The sequence below is a fragment of the Pleurodeles waltl genome, chromosome 9 (assembly GCF_031143425.1).
Source record: "Pleurodeles waltl isolate 20211129_DDA chromosome 9, aPleWal1.hap1.20221129, whole genome shotgun sequence".
In the NCBI taxonomy this organism is placed as follows: Eukaryota; Metazoa; Chordata; class Amphibia; order Caudata; family Salamandridae; genus Pleurodeles; species Pleurodeles waltl.
Window position 1 is genome coordinate 953,761,242 of NC_090448.1, and position 19,824 is coordinate 953,781,065.

Consider the following 19,824-nt stretch of genomic DNA (forward strand, 5'->3'; position numbering starts at 1 on the left):
TTGTGGGGCTCTGACCAGGTTTTCCAGGTTTTCCTCACATTTCGGCGACAGAAAGTTCTGGAATCTGAGAGGAGCCACAAATTTCCTTCCACCCAGCGTTCCCCCAAGTCTCCCAATAAAAATGATACCTCACTTGTGTGGGTAGGCCTAGCGCCCGTGACAGGAAATGCCCCAAAAACACAACGTGGACACATCACATTTTTTGAAAGAAAACAGAGGTGTTTTTTGCAAAGTGCCTACCTGTAGATTTTGGCATCTAGCTCAGCCGGCACCTAGGGAAACCTACAAAACCTGTGCATTTCTGTAAACTAGAGACCTAGGGGAATCCAAGATGGGGTGACTTGTGGGGCTCTGACCAGGTTCTGTTACCCAGAATCCTTTGCAAACCCCAAAATTTGGCTAAAAAAACACATTTTCCTCACATTTCGGTGACAGAAAGTTCTGGAATCTGAGAGGAGCCACAAATTTCCTTCCACCCAGCGTTCCCCCTAGTCTCCCAATAAAAATGATACCTCACTTGTGTGGGTAGGCCTAGCGCCTGTGACAGGAAATGCCCCAAAACACAACGCGGACACATCACATTTTTTTAAAGAAAACAGCGGTGTTTTTTGCAAAGTGCCTACCTGCAGATTTTGGCCTCTAGCTCAGCCGGCTCCTAGGGAAACCTACCAAACCTGTGCATTTTTGAAAACTAGAGACCTAGGGGAATCCAAGATGGGGTGACTTGTGGGGCTCTGACCAGGTTTTCCAGGTTTTCCTCACATTTCGGCGACAGAAAGTTCTGGAATCTGAGAGGAGCCACAAATTTCCTTCCACCCAGCGTTCCCCCAAGTCTCCCGATAAAAATGATACCTCACTTGTGTGGGTAGGCCTAGCGCCCGTGACAGGAAATGCCCCAAAACACAACGTGGACACATCACATTTTTTGAAAGAAAACAGAGGTGTTTTTTGCAAAGTGCCTACCTGTAGATTTTGGCCTCTAGCTCAGCCGGCACCTAGGGAAACCTACCAAACCTGTGCATTTTTGAAAACTAGAGACCTAGGGGAATCCAAGATGGGGTGACTTGTGGGGCTCTGACCAGGTTCTGTTGCCCAGAATCCTTTGCAAACCTCAAAATTTGGCTAAAAAAACATGTTTTCCTCATATTTCGGTGATAGAAAGTTCTGGAATCTGAGAGGAGCCACAAATTTACTTCCACCCAGCGTTCTCCCAAGTCTCCCAAAAAAAATGATACCTCACTTGTGTGGGTAGGCCTAGCGCCCGTGACAGGAAATGCCCCAAAACACAACGCGGACACATCACATTTTTTTAAAGAAAACAGCGGTGTTTTTTGCAAAGTGCCTACCTGCAGATTTTGGCCTCTAGCTCAGCCGGCACCTAGGGAAACCTACCAAACCTGTGCATTTTTGAAAACTAGAGACCTAGGGGAATCCAAGATGGGGTGACTTGTGGGGCTCTGACCAGGTTTTCCAAGTTTTCCTCACATTTCGGTGACAGAAAGTTCTGGAATCTGAGAGGAGCCACACATTTCCTTCCACCCAGCGTTCCCCCAAGTCTCCCGATAAAAATGATACCTCACTTGTGTGGGTAGGCCTAGCGCCCGTGACAGGAAATGCCCCAAAACACAACGTGGACACATCACATTTTTTGAAAGAAAACAGAGGTGTTTTTTGCAAAGTGCCTACCTGTAGATTTTGGCCTCTAGCTCAGCCGGCACCTAGGGAAATCTACCAAACCTGTGCATTTTTGAAAACTAGAGACCTAGGGGAATCCAAGATGGGGTGACTTGTGGGGCTCTGACCAGGTTTTCCAGGTTTTCCTCACATTTCGGCGACAGAAAGTTCTGGAATCTGGGAGGAGCCACAAATTTCCTTCCACCCAGCGTTCCCCCATGTCTCCCGATAAAAATGATACCTCACTTGTGTGGGTAGGCCTAGCGCCCGTGACAGGAAATGCCCCAAACCACAACGTGGACACATCACATTTTTTGAAAGAAAACAAAGGTGTTTTTTGCAAAGTGCCTACCTGCAGATTTTGGCCTCTAGCTCAGCCGGCACATAGGGAAAGCTACCAAACCTGTGCATTTTTGAAAACTAGAGACCTAGGGGAATCGAAGATGGGGTGTCTTGTGGGGCTCTGACCAGGTTTTCCAGGTTTTCCTCACATTTCGGCGACAGAAAGTTCTGGAATCTGAGAGGAGCCACAAATTTCCTTCCACCCAGCGTTCCCCCAAGTCTCCCAATAAAAATGATACCTCACTTGTGTGGGTAGGCCTAGCGCCCGTGACAGGAAATGCCCCAAAACACAACGTGGACACATCACATTTTTTGAAAGAAAACAGAGGTGTTTTTTGCAAAGTGCCTACCTGTAGATTTTGGCATCCAGCTCAGCCGGCACCTAGGGAAACCTACAAAACCTGTGCATTTCTGTAAACTAGAGACCTAGGGGAATCCAAGATGGGGAGACTTGTGGGGCTCTGACCAGGTTCTGTTACCCAGAATCCTTTGCAAACCCCAAAATTTGGCTAAAAAAACACATTTTCCTCACATTTCGGTGACAGAAAGTTCTGGAATCTGAGAGGAGCCACAAATTTCCTTCCACCCAGCGTTCCCCCTAGTCTCCCAATAAAAATGATACCTCACTTGTGTGGGTAGGCCTAGCGCCCGTGACAGGAAATGCCCCAAAACACAACGCGGACACATCACATTTTTTTAAAGAAAACAGCGGTGTTTTTTGCAAAGTGCCTACCTGCAGATTTTGGCCTCTAGCTCAGCCGGCACCTAGGGAAACCTACCAAACCTGTGCATTTTTGAAAACTAGAGACCTAGGGGAATCCAAGATGGGGTGACTTGTGGGGCTCTGACCAGGTTTTCCAGGTTTTCCTCACATTTCGGCAACAGAAAGTTCTGGAATCTGAGAGGAGCCACAAATTCCCTTCCACCCAGCGTTCCCCCAAGTCTCCCGATAAAAATGATACCTCACTTGTGTGGGTAGGCCTAGCGCCCGTGACAGGAAATGCCCCAAAACACAACGTGGACACATCACATTTTTTTAAAGAAAACAGAGGTGTTTTTTGCAAAGTGCCTACCTGCAGATTTTGGCCTCTAGCTCAGCCGGCACCTAGGGAAACCTATCAAACCTGTGCATTTTTGAAAACTAGATACCTAGGGGAATCCAAGATGGGGTGACTTGTGGGGCTCTGACCAGGTTCTGTTGCCCAGAATCCTTTGCAAACCTCAAAATTTGGCTAAAAAAACATGTTTTCCCCACATTTCGGTGATAGAAAGTTCTGGAATCTGAGAGGAGCCACAAATTTACTTCCACCCAGCGTTCCCCCATGTCTCCCAATAAAAATGATACCTTACTTGTGTGGGTAGGCCTAGCGCCCGTGACAGGAAATGCCCCAAAACACAACGCAGACACATCACATTTTTTTAAAGAAAACAGCGGTGTTTTTTGCAAAGTGCCTACCTGCAGATTTTGGCCTCTAGCTCAGCCGGCACCTAGGGAAACCTACCAAACCTGTGCATTTTTGAAAACTAGAGACCTAGGGGAATCCAAGATGGGGTGACTTGTGGGGCTCTGACCAGGTTTTCCAAGTTTTCCTCACATTTCGGCGACAGAAAGTTCTGGAATCTGAGAGGAGCCACACATTTCCTTCCACCCAGCGTTCCCCCAAGTCTCCCGATAAAAATGATACCTCACTTGTGTGGGTAGGCCTAGCGCCCGTGACAGGAAATGCCCCAAAACACAACGTGGACACATCACATTTTTTGAAAGAAAACAGAGGTGTTTTTTGCAAAGTGCCTACCTGTAGATTTTGGCCTCTAGCTCAGCCGGCACCTAGTCAAATCTACCAAACCTGTGCATTTTTGAAAACTAGAGACCTAGGGGAATCCAAGATGGGGTGACTTGTGGGGCTCTGACCAGGTTTTCCAGGTTTTCCTCACATTTCGGTGACAGAAAGTTCTGGAATCTGAGAGGAGCCACAAATTTCCTTCCACCCAGCGTTCCCCCAAGTCTCCCAATAAAAATGATACCTCACTTGTGTGGGTAGGCCTAGCGCCCGTGACAGGAAATGCCCCAAACCACAACGTGGACACATCACATTTTTTGAAAGAAAACAAAGGTGTTTTTTGCAAAGTGCCTACCTGCAGATTTTGGCCTCTAGCTCAGCCGGCACATAGGGAAACCTACCAAACCTGTGCATTTTTGAAAACTAGAGACCTAGGGGAATCGAAGATGGGGTGTCTTGTGGGGCTCTGACCAGGTTTTCCAGGTTTTCCTCACATTTCGGCGACAGAAAGTTCTGGAATCTGAGAGGAGCCACAAATTTCCTTCCACCCAGCGTTCCCCCAAGTCTCCCAATAAAAATGATACCTCACTTGTGTGGGTAGGCCTAGCGCCTGTGACAGGAAATGCCCCAAAACACAACGTGGACACATCACATTTTTTGAAAGAAAACAGAGGTGTTTTTTGCAAAGTGCCTACCTGTAGATTTTGGCATCTAGCTCAGCCGGCACCTAGGGAAACCTACAAAACCTGTGCATTTCTGTAAACTAGAGACCTAGGGGAATCCAAGATGGGGAGACTTGTGGGGCTCTGACCAGGTTCTGTTACCCAGAATCCTTTGCAAACCCCAAAATGTGGCTAAAAAAACACATTTTCCTCACATTTCGGTGACAGAAAGTTCTGGAATCTGAGAGGAGCCACAAATTTCCTTCCACCCAGCGTTCCCCCTAGTCTCCCAATAAAAATGATACCTCACTTGTGTGGGTAGGCCTAGCGCCCGTGACAGGAAATGCCCCAAAACACAACGCGGACACATCACATTTTTTTAAAGAAAACAGCGGTGTTTTTTGCAAAGTGCCTACCTGCAGATTTTGGCCTCTAGCTCAGCCGGCACCTAGGGAAACCTACCAAACCTGTGCATTTTTGAAAACTAGAGACCTAGGGGAATCCAAGATGGGGTGACTTGTGGGGCTCTGACCAGGTTTTCCAGGTTTTCCTCACATTTCGGCAACAGAAAGTTCTGGAATCTGAGAGGAGCCACAAATTTCCTTCCACCCAGCGTTCCCCCAAGTCTCCCGATAAAAATGATACCTCACTTGTGTGGGTAGGCCTAGCGCCCGTGACAGGAAATGCCCCAAAACACAACGTGGACACATCACATTTTTTTAAAGAAAACAGAGGTGTTTTTTGCAAAGTGCCTACCTGCAGATTTTGGCCTCTAGCTCAGCCGGCACCTAGGGAAACCTACCAAACCTGTGCATTTTTGAAAACTAGATACCTAGGGGAATCCAAGATGGGGTGACTTGTGGGGCTCTGACCAGGTTCTGTTGCCCAGAATCCTTTGCAAACCTCAAAATGTGGCTAAAAAAACACGTTTTCCTCACATTTCGGTGACAGAAAGTTCTGGAATCTGAGTGGAGCCACAAATCTCCTTACACCCAGCGTTCCCCTAAGTCTCCCGATAATAATGATACCTCACTTGTGTGGGTAGGCCTAGCGCCCGTGACAGGAAATGCCCCAAAACACAATGCGGACACATCACATTTTTTGAAAGAAAACAGAGGAATTTTTTGCAAAGTGCCTACCTGTAGATTTTGGCCTCTAGCTCAGCCGGCACCTAGGGAAACCTTCCAAACATGTGCATTTTTTAAAACTAGAGACCTAGGGGAATCCAAGATGGGGTGACTTGTGGGGCTCTGACCAGGATCTGTTACCCAGAACCCTTTGCAAACCTCACAATTTGGCTAAAAAAACATGTTTTCCTCACATTTTGGTGACAGAAAGTTCTGGAATCTGAGAGGAGCCACAAATTTCCTTCCACCCAGCGTTCCCCCATGTCTCCCGATAAAAATGATACCTCACTTGTGTGGGTAGGCCTAGCGTCCGTGACAGGAAATGCCCCAAAACACAACGCCGACACATCACATTTTTTTAAAGAAAACAAAGGAGTTTTTTGCAAAGTGCCTATCTGCAGATTTTGGCCTCTAGCTCAGCCGGCACCTAGGGAAACCTACCAAACCTGTGCATTTTTGAAAACTAGAGACCTAGGGGAATCCAAGATGGGGTGACTTGTGGGGCTCTGACCAGGTTTTCCAGGTTTTCCTCACATTTCGGCGACAGAAAGTTCTGGAATCTGAGAGGAGCCCCAAATTTCCTTCCACCCAGCGTTCCCCCAAGTCTCCCGATAAAAATAATGCCTCACTTGTGTGGGTAGGCCTAGCGCCCGTGACAGGAAATGCCCCAAAACACAATGCGGACACATCACATTTTTTTAAAGAAAACAGAGGTGTTTTTTGCAAAGTGCCTACCTGTAGATTTTGGCCTCTAGCTCAGCCGGCACCTAGGGAAACTTACCAAACATGTGCATTTTTGAAAACTAGAGACCTAGGGGATTCCAAGAAGGGGTGACTTATGGGGCTCTGACCAGGTTCTGTTACCCAGAACCCTTTGCAAACCTCACAATTTGGCTAAAAAAACACGTTTTTCTCACATTTCGGTGACAGAAAGTTCTGGAATCTGAGAGGAGCCAGAAATTTCCTTCCACCCAGCGTTCCCCCATGTCTCCCGATAAAAATGATACCTCACTTGTGTGGGTAGGCCTTGCGCCCGTGACAGGAAATGCCCCAAAACACAACGCCGACACATCACATTTTTGGGAAGAAAACAAAGGTGTTTTTTGCAAAGTGTCTATCTGCAGATTTTGGCCTCTAGCTCAGCCGGCTCCTAGGGAAACCTACCAAACCTGTGCATTTTTGAAAACTAGAGACCTAGGGGAATCCAAGATGGGGTGATTGTGGGGCTCTGACCAGGTTTTCCAGGTTTTCCTCACATTTCGGCGACAGAAAGTTCTGGAATCTGAGAGGAGCCACAAATTTCCTTCCACCCAGCGTTCCCCCAAGTCTCCCGATAAAAATGATGCCTCACTTGTGTGGGTAGGCCTAGCGCCCGTGACAGGAAATGCCCCAAAACACAACGTGGACACATCACATTTTTTTAAAGAAAACAGAGGTGTTTTTTGCAAAGTGCCTACCTGTAGATTTTGGCCTCTAGCTCAGCCGGCACCTAGGGAAACCTACCAAACCTGTGCATTTTTTAAAACTAGAGACCTAGGGGAATCCAAGATGGGGTGACTTGTGGGGCTCTGACCAGGTTCTGTTACCCAGAATCCTTTGCAAACGTCAAAATTTGGCTAAAAAAACACGTTTTCCTCACATTTCGGCGACAGAAAGTTCTGGAATCTGAGAGGAGCCACAAATTTCCTTCCACCCAGCGTTCCCCCAAGTCTCCCAATAAAAATGATACCTCACTTGTGTGGGTAGGCCTAGCGCCCGTGACAGGAACTGCCCCAAAACACAACGTGGACACATCACATTTTTTGAAAGAAAACAGAGGTGTTTTTTGCAAAGTGCCTACCTGTAGATTTTGGCCTCTAGCTCAGCCGGCACCTAGGGAAACTTACCAAACATGTGCATTTTTGAAAACTAGAGACCTAGGGGAATCCAAGAAGGGGTGACTTGTGGGGCTCTGACCAGGTTCTGTTATCCAGAAACCTTTGCAAACCTCAAAATTTGGCTAAAAAAACACGTTTTCCTCACATTTCGGTGACAGAAAGTTCTGGAATCTGAGAGGAGCCACAAATTTCCTTCCACCCAGCGTTCCCCCAAGTCTCCCGATAAAAATGATACCTCACTTGTGTGGGTAGACCTAGCGCCCGTGACAGGAAATGCCCCAAAACACAACGCCGACACATCACATTTTTGGAAAGAAAACAAAGGTGTTTTTTGTAAAGTGCCTATCTGCAGATTTTGGCCTCTAGCTCAGCCGGCACCTAGGGAAACCTACCAAACCTGTGCATTTTTGAAAACTAGAGACCTAGGGGAATCCAAGATGGGGTGACTTGTGGGGCTCTGACCAGGTTTTCCAGGTTTTCCTCACATTTCGGCGACATAAAGTTCTGGAATCTGAGAGGAGCCACAAATTTCCTTCCACCCAGCGTTCCCCCATGTCTCCCGATAAAAATGATACCTCACTTGTGTGGGTAGGCCTAGCGTCCGTGACAGGAAATGCCCCAAAACACAACGCCGACACATCACATTTTTTTAAAGAAAACAAAGGAGTTTTTTGCAAAGTGCCTATCTGCAGATTTTGGCCTCTAGCTCAGCCGGCACCTAGGGAAACCTACCAAACCTGTGCATTTTTGAAAACTAGAGACCTAGGGGAATCCAAGATGGGGTGACTTGTGGGGCTCTGACCAGGTTTTCCAGGTTTTCCTCACATTTCGGCGACAGAAAGTTCTGGAATCTGAGAGGAGCCCCAAATTTCCTTCCACCCAGCGTTCCCCCAAGTCTCCCGATAAAAATAATGCCTCACTTGTGTGGGTAGGCCTAGCGCCCGTGACAGGAAATGCCCCAAAACACAACGTGGACACATCACATTTTTTGAAAGAAAACAGAGGTGTTTTTGGCAAAGTGCCTACCTGTAGATATTGGCCTCTAGCTCAGCCGGCACCTAGGGAAACCTACCAAACCTGTGCATTTTTTAAAACTAGAGACCTAGGGGAATCCAAGATGGGGTAACTTGTGGGGCTCTGACCAGGTTCTGTTACCCAGAATCCTTTGCAAACGTCAAAATTTGGCTAAAAAAACACGTTTTCCTCACATTTCGGTGACAGAAAGCTCTGGAATCTGAGAGGAGCCACCAATTTCCTTCCACCCAGCTTTCCCCCAAGTCTCCCAATAAAAATGATACCTCACTTGTGTGGGTAGGCCTAGCGCCCGTGACAGGAAATGCCCCAAAACACAATGCGGACACATCACATTTTTTTAAAGAAAACAGAGGTGTTTTTTGCAAAGTGCCTACCTGTAGATTTTGGCCTCTAGCTCAGCCGGCACCTAGGGAAACTTACCAAACATGTGCATTTTTGAAAACTAGAGACCTAGGGGATTCCAAGAAGGGGTGACTTATGGGGCTCTGACCAGGTTCTGTTACCCAGAACCCTTTGCAAACCTCACAATTTGGCTAAAAAAACACGTTTTTCTCACATTTCGGTGACAGAAAGTTCTGGAATCTGAGAGGAGCCAGAAATTTCCTTCCACCCAGCGTTCCCCCATGTCTCCCGATAAAAATGATACCTCACTTGTGTGGGTAGGCCTTGCGCCCGTGACAGGAAATGCCCCAAAACACAACGCCGACACATCACATTTTTGGGAAGAAAACAAAGGTGTTTTTTGCAAAGTGTCTATCTGCAGATTTTGGCCTCTAGCTCAGCCGGCTCCTAGGGAAACCTACCAAACCTGTGCATTTTTGAAAACTAGAGACCTAGGGGAATCCAAGATGGGGTGATTGTGGGGCTCTGACCAGGTTTTCCAGGTTTTCCTCACATTTCGGCGACAGAAAGTTCTGGAATCTGAGAGGAGCCACAAATTTCCTTCCACCCAGCGTTCCCCCAAGTCTCCCGATAAAAATGATGCCTCACTTGTGTGGGTAGGCCTAGCGCCCGTGACAGGAAATGCCCCAAAACACAACGTGGACACATCACATTTTTTTAAAGAAAACAGAGGTGTTTTTTGCAAAGTGCCTACCTGTAGATTTTGGCCTCTAGCTCAGCCGGCACCTAGGGAAACCTACCAAACCTGTGCATTTTTTAAAACTAGAGACCTAGGGGAATCCAAGATGGGGTGACTTGTGGGGCTCTGACCAGGTTCTGTTACCCAGAATCCTTTGCAAACGTCAAAATTTGGCTAAAAAAACACGTTTTCCTCACATTTCGGCGACAGAAAGTTCTGGAATCTGAGAGGAGCCACAAATTTCCTTCCACCCAGCGTTCCCCCAAGTCTCCCAATAAAAATGATACCTCACTTGTGTGGGTAGGCCTAGCGCCCGTGACAGGAACTGCCCCAAAACACAACGTGGACACATCACATTTTTTGAAAGAAAACAGAGGTGTTTTTTGCAAAGTGCCTACCTGTAGATTTTGGCCTCTAGCTCAGCCGGCACCTAGGGAAACTTACCAAACATGTGCATTTTTGAAAACTAGAGACCTAGGGGAATCCAAGAAGGGGTGACTTGTGGGGCTCTGACCAGGTTCTGTTATCCAGAAACCTTTGCAAACCTCAAAATTTGGCTAAAAAAACACGTTTTCCTCACATTTCGGTGACAGAAAGTTCTGGAATCTGAGAGGAGCCACAAATTTCCTTCCACCCAGCGTTCCCCCAAGTCTCCCGATAAAAATGATACCTCACTTGTGTGGGTAGACCTAGCGCCCGTGACAGGAAATGCCCCAAAACACAACGCCGACACATCACATTTTTGGAAAGAAAACAAAGGTGTTTTTTGTAAAGTGCCTATCTGCAGATTTTGGCCTCTAGCTCAGCCGGCACCTAGGGAAACCTACCAAACCTGTGCATTTTTGAAAACTAGAGACCTAGGGGAATCCAAGATGGGGTGACTTGTGGGGCTCTGACCAGGTTTTCCAGGTTTTCCTCACATTTCGGCGACATAAAGTTCTGGAATCTGAGAGGAGCCACAAATTTCCTTCCACCCAGCGTTCCCCCATGTCTCCCGATAAAAATGATACCTCACTTGTGTGGGTAGGCCTTGCGCCCGTGACAGGAAATGCCCCAAAACACAACGCCGACACATCACATTTTTTTAAAGAAAACAGAGGAATTTTTTGCAAAGTGCCTACCTGTAGATTTTGGCCTCTAGCTCAGCCGGCACCTAGGGAAACCTACCAAACATGTGCATTTTTGAAAACTAGAGACCTAGGGGAATCCAAGATGGGGTGACTTGTGGGGCTCTGACCAGGATCTGTTACCCAGAACCCTTTGCAAACCTCACAATTTGGCTAAAAAAACACGTTTTTCTCACATTTCGGTGACAGAAAGTTCTGGAATCTGAGAGGAGCCAGAAATTTCCTTCCACCCAGCGTTCCCCCATGTCTCCCGATAAAAATGATACCTCACTTGTGTGGGTAGGCCTTGCGCCCGTGACAGGAAATGCCCCAAAACACAACGCCGACACATCACATTTTTGGAAAGAAAACAAAGGTGTTTTTTGCAAAGTGTCTATCTGCAGATTTTGGCCTCTAGCTCAGCCGGCACCTAGGGAAACCTACCAAACCTGTGCATTTTTGAAAACTAGAGACCTAGGGGAATCCAAGATGGGGTGACTTGTGGGGCTCTGACCAGGTTTTCCAGGTTTTCCTCACATTTCGGCGACAGAAAGTTCTGGAATCTGAGAGGAGCCACAAATTTCCTTCCACCCAGCGTTCCCCCAAGTCTCTCGATAAAAATGATACCTCACTTGTGTGGGTAGGCCTAGCGCCCGTGACAGGAAATGCCCCAAAACACAACGTGGACACATCACATTTTTTGAAAGAAAACAGAGGTGTTTTTTGCAAAGTGCCTACCTGTAGATTTTGGCCTCTAGCTCAGCCGGCACCTAGGGAAACCTACCAAACCTGTGCATTTTTGACAACTAGAGACCTAGGGGAATCCAAGATGGGGTGACTTGTGGGGCTCTGACCAGGTTCTGTTACCCAGAATCCTTTGCAAACGTCAAAATTTGGCTAAAAAAACACGTTTTTCTCACATTTCGGTGACAGAAAGTTCTGGAATCTGAGAGGTGCCAGAAATTTCCTTCCACCCAGCGTTCCCCCATGTCTCCCGATAAAAATGATACCTCACTTGTGTGGGTAGGCCTTGCGCCCGTGACAGGAAATGCCCCAAAACACAACGCCGACACATCACATTTTTGGAAAGAAAACAAAGGTGTTTTTTGCAAAGTGTCTATCTGCAGATTTTGGCCTCTAGCTCAGCCGGCACCTAGGGAAACCTACCAAACCTGTGCATTTTTGAAAACTAGAGACCTAGGGGAATCCAAGATGGGGTGACTTGTGGGGCTCTGACCAGGTTTTCCAGGTTTTCCTCACATTTCGGCGACAGAAAGTTCTGGAATCTGAGAGGAGCCACAAATTTCCTTCCACCCAGCGTTCCCCCAAGTCTCTCGATAAAAATGATACCTCACTTGTGTGGGTAGGCCTAGCGCCCGTGACAGGAAATGCCCCAAAACACAACGTGGACACATCACATTTTTTGAAAGAAAACAGAGGTGTTTTTTGCAAAGTGCCTACCTGTAAATTTTGGCCTCTAGCTCAGCCGGCACCTAGGGAAACCTACCAAACCTGTGCATTTTTGAAAACTAGAGACCTAGGGGAATCCAAGATGGGGTGACTTGTGGGGCTCTGACCAGGTTCCGTTACCCAGAATCCTTTGCAAACCTCAAAATTTGGCTAAAAAAACACATTTTCCTCACATTTCGGTGACAGAAAGTTCTGGAATCTGAGAGGAGCCACAAATTTCCTTCCACCCAGCGTTCCCCCATGTCTCCCGATAAAAATGATACCTCACTTGTGTGGGTAGGCCTAGCGCCCGTGACAGGAAATGCCCCAAACCACAACGTGGACACATCACATTTTTTGAAAGAAAACAAAGGTGTTTTTTGCAAAGTGCCTACCTGCAGATTTTGGCCTCTAGCTCAGCCGGCACATAGGGAAACCTACCAAACCTGTGCATTTTTGAAAACTAGAGACCTAGGGGAATCGTAGATGGGGTGTCTTGTGGGGCTCTGACCAGGTTTTCCAGGTTTTCCTCACATTTCGGCGACAGAAAGTTCTGGAATCTGAGAAGAGCCACAAATTTCCTTCCACCCAGCGTTCCCCCAAGTCTCCCAATAAAAATTATACCTCACTTGTGTGGGTAGGCCTAGCGCCCGTGACAGGAAATGCCCCAAAACACAACGTGGACACATCACATTTTTTGAAAGAAAACAGAGGTGTTTTTTGCAAAGTGCCTACCTGTAGATTTTGGCATCTAGCTCAGCCGGCACCTAGGGAAACCTACCAAACCTGTGCATTTCTGTAAACTAGAGACCTAGGGGAATCCAAGATGGGGTGACTTGTGGGGCTCTGACCAGGTTCTGTTACCCAGAATCCTTTGCAAACCCCAAAATTTGGCTAAAGAAACACATTTTCCTCACATTTCGGTGACAGAAAGTTCTGGAATCTGAGAGGAGCCACAAATTTCCTTCCACCCAGCGTTCCCCCTAGTCTCCCAATAAAAATGATACCTCACTTGTGTGGGTAGGCCTAGCGCCCGTGACAGGAAATGCCCCAAAACACAACGCGGACACATCACATTTTTTTAAAGAAAACAGCGGTGTTTTTTGCAAAGTGCCTACCTGCAGATTTTGGCCTCTAGCTCAGCCGGCACCTAGGGAAACCTACCAAACCTGTGCATTTTTGAAAACTAGAGACCTAGGGGAATCCAAGATGGGGTGACTTGTGGGGCTCTGACCAGGTTTTCCAAGTTTTCCTCACATTTCGGTGACAGAAAGTTCTGGAATCTGAGAGGAGCCACAAATTTCCTTCCACCCAGCGTTCCCCCATGTCTCCCGATAAAAATGATACCTCACTTGTGTGGGTAGGCCTAGCGCCCGTGACAGGAAATGCCCCAAAACACAACGCGGACACATCACATTTTTTTAAAGAAAACAGCGGTGTTTTTTGCAAAGTGCCTACCTGCAGATTTTGGCCTCTAGCTCAGCCGGCACCTAGGGAAACCTACCAAACCTGTGCATTTTTGAAAACTAGAGACCTAGGGGAATCCAAGATGGGATGACTTGTGGGGCTCTGACCAGGTTTTCCAGGTTTTCCTCACATTTCGGCGACAGAAAGTTCTGGAATCTGAGAGGAGCCACAAATTTCCTTCCACCCAGCGTTCCCCCAAGTCTCTCGATAAAAATGATACCTCACTTGTGTGGGTAGGCCTAGCGCCCGTGACAGGAAATGCCCCAAAACACAACGTGGACACATCACATTTTTTGAAAGAAAACAGAGGTGTTTTTTGCAAAGTGCCTACCTGTAGATTTTGGCCTCTAGCTCAGCCGGCACCTAGGGAAACCTACCAAACCTGTGCATTTTTGAAAACTAGAGACCTAGGGGAATCCAAGATGGGGTGACTTGTGGGGCTCTGACCAGGTTCTGTTACCCAGAATCCTTTGCAAACCTCAAAATGTGGCTAAAAAAACACATTTTCCTCACATTTCGGTGACAGAAAGTTCTGGAATCTGAGAGGAGCCACAAATTTCCTTCCACCCAGCGTTCCCCCAAGTCTCTCGATAAAAATGATACCTCACTTGTGTGGGTAGGCCTAGCGCCCGTGACAGGAAATGCCCCAAAACACAACGTGGACACATCACATTTTTTGAAAGAAAACAGAGGTGTTTTTTGCAAAGTGCCTACCTGTAGATTTTGGCCTCTAGCTCAGCCGGCACCTAGGGAAACTTACCAAACATGTGCATTTTTGAAAACTAGAGACCTAGGGGAATCCAAGAAGGGGTGACTTATGGGGCTCTGACCAGGTTCTGTTACCCAGAATCCTTTGCAAACTTCAAAATTTGGCTAAAAAAACACGTTTTCCTCACATTTCGGTGACAGAAAGTTCTGGAATCTGAGAGGAGCCACAAATTTCCTTCCACCCAGCGTTCCCCCATGTCTCCCGATAAAAATGATACCTCACTTGTGTGGGTAGGCCTAGCGCCCGTGACAGGAAATGCCCCAAACCACAACGTGGACACATCACATTTTTTGAAAGAAAACAAAGGTGTTTTTTGCAAAGTGCCTACCTGCAGATTTTGGCCTCTAGCTCAGCCGGCACATAGGGAAACCTACCAAACCTGTGCATTTTTGAAAACTAGAGACCTAGGGGAATCGAAGATGGGGTGTCTTGTGGGGCTCTGACCAGGTTTTCCTCACATTTCGGCGACAGAAAGTTCTGGAATCTGAGAAGAGCCACAAATTTCCTTCCACCCAGCGTTCCCCCAAGTCTCCCAATAAAAATTATACCTCACTTGTGTGGGTAGGCCTAGCGCCCGTGACAGGAAATGCCCCAAAACACAACGTGGACACATCACATTTTTTGAAAGAAAACAGAGGTGTTTTTTGCAAAGTGCCTACCTGTAGATTTTGGCATCTAGCTCAGCCGGCACCTAGGGAAACCTACCAAACCTGTGCATTTCTGTAAACTAGAGACCTAGGGGAATCCAAGATGGGGTGACTTGTGGGGCTCTGACCAGGTTCTGTTACCCAGAATCCTTTGCAAACCCCAAAATTTGGCTAAAGAAACACATTTTCCTCACATTTCGGTGACAGAAAGTTCTGGAATCTGAGAGGAGCCACAAATTTCCTTCCACCCAGCGTTCCCCCTAGTCTCCCAATAAAAATGATACCTCACTTGTGTGGGTAGGCCTAGCGCCCGTGACAGGAAATGCCCCAAAACACAACGCGGACACATCACATTTTTTTAAAGAAAACAGCGGTGTTTTTTGCAAAGTGCCTACCTGCAGATTTTGGCCTCTAGCTCAGCCGGCACCTAGGGAAACCTACCAAACCTGTGCATTTTTGAAAACTAGAGACCTAGGGGAATCCAAGATGGGGTGACTTGTGGGGCTCTGACCAGGTTTTCCAAGTTTTCCTCACATTTCGGCGACAGAAAGTTCTGGAATCTGAGAGGAGCCACACATTTCCTTCCACACAGCGTTCCCCCAAGTCTCCCGATAAAAATGATACCTCACTTGTGTGGGTAGGCCTAGCGCCCGTGACAGGAAATGCCCCAAAACACAACGTGGACACATCACATTTTTTGAAAGAAAACAGAGGTGTTTTTTTGCAAAGTGCCTACCTGTAGATTTTGGCCTCTAGCTCAGCCGGCACCTAGGGAAATCTACCAAACCTGTGCATTTTTGAAAACTAGAGACCTGGGGGAATCCAAGATGGGGTGACTTGTGGGGCTCTGACCAGGTTTTCCAGGTTTTCCTCACATTTCGGCGACAGAAAGTTCTGGAATCTGAGAGGAGCCACAAATTTCCTTCCACCCAGCGTTCCCCCAAGTCTCCCGATAAAAAAGATACCTCACTTGTGTGGGTAGGCCTAGCGCCCGTGACAGGAAATGCCCCAAAACACAACGTGGACACATCACATTTTTTGAAAGAAAACAGAGGTGTTTTTTTAAAAGTGCCTACCTGTAGATTTTGGCCTCTAGCTCAGCCGGCACCTAGGGAAACCTACCAAACCTGTGCATTTTTTAAACCTAGACACCTAGGGGAATCCAAGATGGGGTGACTTGTGGGGCTCTGACCAGGTTCTGTTACCCAGAATCCTTTGCAAACCTCAAAATTTGGCTAAAAACACACATTTTCCTCACATTTCGGTGACAGAAAGTTCTGGAATCTGAGAGGAGCCACAAATTTCCTTCCACCCAGCGTTCCCCCAAGTCTCCCAATAAAAATGATACCTCACTTGTGTGGGTAGGCCTAGCGCCCGTGACAGGAAATGCCCCAAAACACAATGCGGACACATCACATTTTTTGAAAGAAAACAGAGGTGTTTTTTGCAAAGTGCCTACCTGTAGATTTTGGCCTCTAGCTCAGCCAGCACCTAGGGAAACTTACCAAACATGTGCATTTTTGAAAACTAGAGACCTAGGGGAATCCAAGATGGGGTGACTTGTGGGGCTCTGACCAGGTTCTGTTACCCAGAATCCTTTGCAAACTTCAAAATTTGGCTAAAAAAACACGTTTTCCTCACATTTCGGTGACAGAAAGTTCTGGAATCTGAGAGGAGCCACTAATTTCCTTCCACCCAGCGTTCCCCCATGTCTCCCGATAAAAATGATACCTCACTTGTGTGGGTAGGCCTAGCGCCCGTGACAGGAAATGCCCCAAACCACAACGTGGACACATCACATTTTTTGAAAGAAAACAAAGGTGTTTTTTGCAAAGTGCCTACCTGCAGATTTTGGCCTCTAGCTCAGCCGGCACATAGGGAAACCTACCAAACCTGTGCATTTTTTAAAACTAGAGACCTAGGGGAATCGAAGATGGGGTGACTTGTGGGGCTCTGACAAGGTTTTCCAGGTTTTCCTCACATTTCGGCGACAGAAAGTTCTGGAATCTGAGAGGAGCCCCAAATTTCCTTCCACCCAGCGTTCCCCCAAGTCTCCCAATAAAAATGATACCTCACTTGTGTGGGTAGGCCTAGCGCCCGTGACAGGAAATGCCCCAAAACACAACGTGGACACATCACATTTTTTGAAAGAAAACAGAGGTGTTTTTTGCAAAGTGCCTACCTGTAGATTTTGGCATCTAGCTCAGCCGGCACCTAGGGAAACCTACCAAACCTGTGCATTTCTGTAAACTAGAGTCCTAGGGGAATCCAAGATGGGGTGAATTGTGGGGCTCTGACCAGGTTCTGTTACCCAGAATCCTTTGCAAACCCCAAAATTTGGCTAAAAAAACACATTTTCCTCACATTTCGGTGACAGAAAGTTCTGGAATCTGAGAGGAGCCACAAATTTCCTTCCACCCAGCGTTCCCCCTAGTCTCCCAATAAAAATGATACCTCACTTGTGTGGGTAGGCCTAGCGCCCGTGACAGGAAATGCCCCAAAACACAACGCGGACACATCACATTTTTTTAAAGAAAACAGCTGTGTTTTTTGCAAAGTGCCTACCTGCAGATTTTGGCCTCTAGCTCAGCCGGCACCTAGGGAAACCTACCAAACCTGTGCATTTTTGAAAACTAGAGACCTAGGGGAATCCAAGATGGGGTGACTTGTGGGGCTCTGACCAGGTTTTCCAGGTTTTCCTCACATTTCGGCGACAGAAAGTTCTGGAATCTGAGAGGAGCCACAAATTTCCTTCCACCCAGCATTCCCCCAAGTCTCCTGATAAAAATGATACCTCACTTGTGTGGGTAGGCCTAGCGCCCGTGACAGGAAATGCCCCAAAACACAACGTGGACACATCAAATTTTTTTAAAGAAAACAGAGGTGTTTTTTGCAAAGTGCCTACCTGTAGATTTTGGCCTCTAGCTCAGCCGGCACCTAGGGAAACCTACCAAACCTGTGCATTTCTGTAAACTAGAGACCTAGGCGAATCCAAGATGGGGTGACTTGTGGGGCTCTGACCAGGTTCTGTTACCCAGAATCCTTTGCAAACCTCAAAATTTGGCTAAAAAAACACATTTTCCTCACATTTCGGTGACAGAAAGTTCTGGAATCTGAGAGGAGCCACAAATTTCCTTCCACCCAGCGTTCCCCCTAGTCTCCCAATAAAAATGATACCTCACTTGTGTGGGTAGGCCTAGCGCCCGTGACAGGAAATGCCCCAAAACACAACGCGGACACATCACATTTTTTTAAAGAAAACAGCTGTGGTTTTTTTTACAAAGTGCCTACCTGCAGATTTTGGCCTCTAGCTCAGCTGGCACCTAGGGAAACCTACCAAACCTGTGCATTTTTGAAAACTAGAGACCTAGGGGAATCCAAGATGGGGTGACTTGTGGGGCTCTGACCAGGTTTTCCAGGTTTTCCTCACATTTCGGCGACAGAAAGTTCTGGAATCTGAGAGGAGCCACAAATTTCCTTCCACCCAGCGTTCCCCCAAGTCTCCTGATAAAAATGATACCTCACTTGTGTGGGTAGGCCTAGCGCCCGTGACAGGAAATGCCCCAAAACACAACGTGGACACATCACATTTTTTTAAAGAAAACAGAGGTGTTTTTTGCAAAGTGCCTACCTGTAGATTTTGGCCTCTAGCTCAGCCGGCACCTAGGGAAACCTACCAAACCTGTGCATTTTTGAAAACTAGAGACCTAGGGGAATCCAAGATGGGGTGACTTGTGGGGCTCTGACCAGGTTCTGTTGCCCAGAATCCTTTGCAAACCTCAAAATTTGGCTAAAAAAACATGTTTTCCTCACATTTCGGTGATAGAAAGTTCTGGAATCTGAGAAGAGCCACAAATTTACTTCCACCCAGCGTTCCCCCAAGTCTCCCAATAAAAATGATACCTCACTTGTGTGGGTAGGCCTAGCGCCCGTGACAGGAAATGCCCCAAAACACAACGCGGACACATCACATTTTTTTAAAGAAAACAGCGGTGTTATTTGCAAAGTGCCTACCTGCAGATTTTGGCCTCTAGCTCAGCCGGCACCTAAGGAAACCTACCAAACCTGTGCATTTCTGAAAACTAGAGACCTAGGGGAATCCAAGATGGGGTGACTTGTGGGGCTCTGACCAGGTTCTGTTACCCAGAATCCTTTGCAAACCTCAAAATGTGGCTAAAAAAACACGTTTTCCTCACATTTCGGTGACAGAAAGTTCTGGAATCTGAGTGGAGCCACAAATCTCCTTACACCCAGCGTTCCCCTAAGTCTCCCGATAATAATGATACCTCACTTGTGTGGGTAGGCCTAGCGCCCGTGACAGGAAATGCCCCAAAACACAACGTGGACACATCACATTTTTTGAAAGAAAGCAGAGGTGTTTTTTGCAAAGTGCCTACCTGTAGATTTTGGCCTCTAGCTCAGCCGGCACCTAGGGAAATCTACCAAACCTGTGCATTTTTGAAAACTAGAGACCTAGGGGAATCCAAGATGGGGTGACTTGTGGGGCTCTGACCAGGTTTTCCAGGTTTTCCTCACATTTCGGCGACAGAAAGTTCTGGAATCTGAGAGGAGCCACAAATTTCCTTACACCCAGCGTTCCCCCAAGTCTCCCGATAAAAAAGATACCTCACTTGTGTGGGTAGGCCTAGCGCCCGTGACAGGAAATGCCCCAAAACACAACGTGGACACATCAAATTTTTTGAAAGAAAACAGAGGTGTTTTTTGAAAAGTGCCTACCTGTAGATTTTGGCCTCTAGCTCAGCCGGCACCTAGGGAAACCTACCAAACCTGTGCATTTTTTAAACCT